Source organism: Etheostoma spectabile, chromosome 21 (genome assembly GCF_008692095.1).
Source record: "Etheostoma spectabile isolate EspeVRDwgs_2016 chromosome 21, UIUC_Espe_1.0, whole genome shotgun sequence".
In the NCBI taxonomy this organism is placed as follows: Eukaryota; Metazoa; Chordata; class Actinopteri; order Perciformes; family Percidae; genus Etheostoma; species Etheostoma spectabile.
Window position 1 is genome coordinate 14,710,184 of NC_045753.1, and position 1,281 is coordinate 14,711,464.

A 1,281-nucleotide genomic window follows, 5' to 3' on the forward strand; every position below is an offset into this window, starting at 1 on the left:
GTGTGTGTGTGTGTGTGTGTGTGTGTGCGCATGTGTAGCTGCTGGTGTATACAATAAATCAACCAGAGGCTTGTGCAGAGAATCGTGCATTGATGACAGATATCATTTTGTTTTGTGTGCAGCAGTTAGTTAGCTACAGTAAACTGCATGAACAGATGTGTAGAATGACTTGTCTCGTGTTGTAACTTTAGAGTAGCAGCTGTTCAGTGTAGCTTTGTATGGCTTAGTGTGTGTTTGGTCTCAACATTTAGGAACAGGGTTATTTACCAGTAAGCAATAAACAAATGCTCAGCAGTTAAGAGTGAAACCTTGAATTGTGTTAATGCGATGCATGAGAAAACAAGAGCAGTTGTTCCACAAGTTGTCAAAAAAAGTCACTACAACGTTGACTATATATGGCTACATTCAAGTGAGAAGAAAGCCAGAGTTTGATTCTTAGATTCTGATTCATGAAAATCCCTGACAACTCCTTTTCCACCGGTGTTGCTCTAACTTTGGCAGAAAAAGTTGTATTCATGTGTGCAGGACCCCTTCATTTATAGAACTTAAAAAGCGGATGACTGTGTCATTGCAAACTGGTTGAATTTCTGGAGGAATGTGCTTAAATGCTGCAAAATACAATTAGAATAATTCCAAGAAAACATGTTGGGTTTGAAACACTTCTCTCAATGTAAACATCAAACAGCTTTGATGAAGAGATCAAAAAGATGATGCAGAATACCTGTATCATCTGTAATATCTTTTCAAATTTAAAGCTACTGAGGAGGAAATATGAGCAGCTGATACTGATCACATATTGTTATTGTGTACCGTAGTTGCTTTTTAGTCTTTGTGAAACTGGTTTGCATGCTATCAGGAGAAACATGCAGTGTGGACATTAGTCAGTTATTCTGATTTCTGTGATGAAAACATTGATTCAGTGAGAATCGGTCAGCTAGAAGAACAGCATGAAGGTTTGAGTTTTATCATGGATCAGCTTAATGTGTAGTTCGTGTAATTCTGGGACGCATAGTTGTTTTTAAGGTAGTTTTGTATTTCAAGTTTCTGAACCTTGGTTCTAAAGCTCCGACCCATCAACTGTCTCAGCCAATCACAGAATTCCCTTCTCCTCTCAGTCAGTGTGATACCACCTTTTCACAGCTTGTCTGCCCAGCATCAGTGTGTGTAAGTATGCACTGTATGTGTGTGCACTCGTGTGTGTGTTGACATATAACCGGTCCAGCCAGCAAAGTGTGTGTGTGTGTGTGTGTGTGTGTGTGTGTGTGTGTGTGTGTGTGTGTG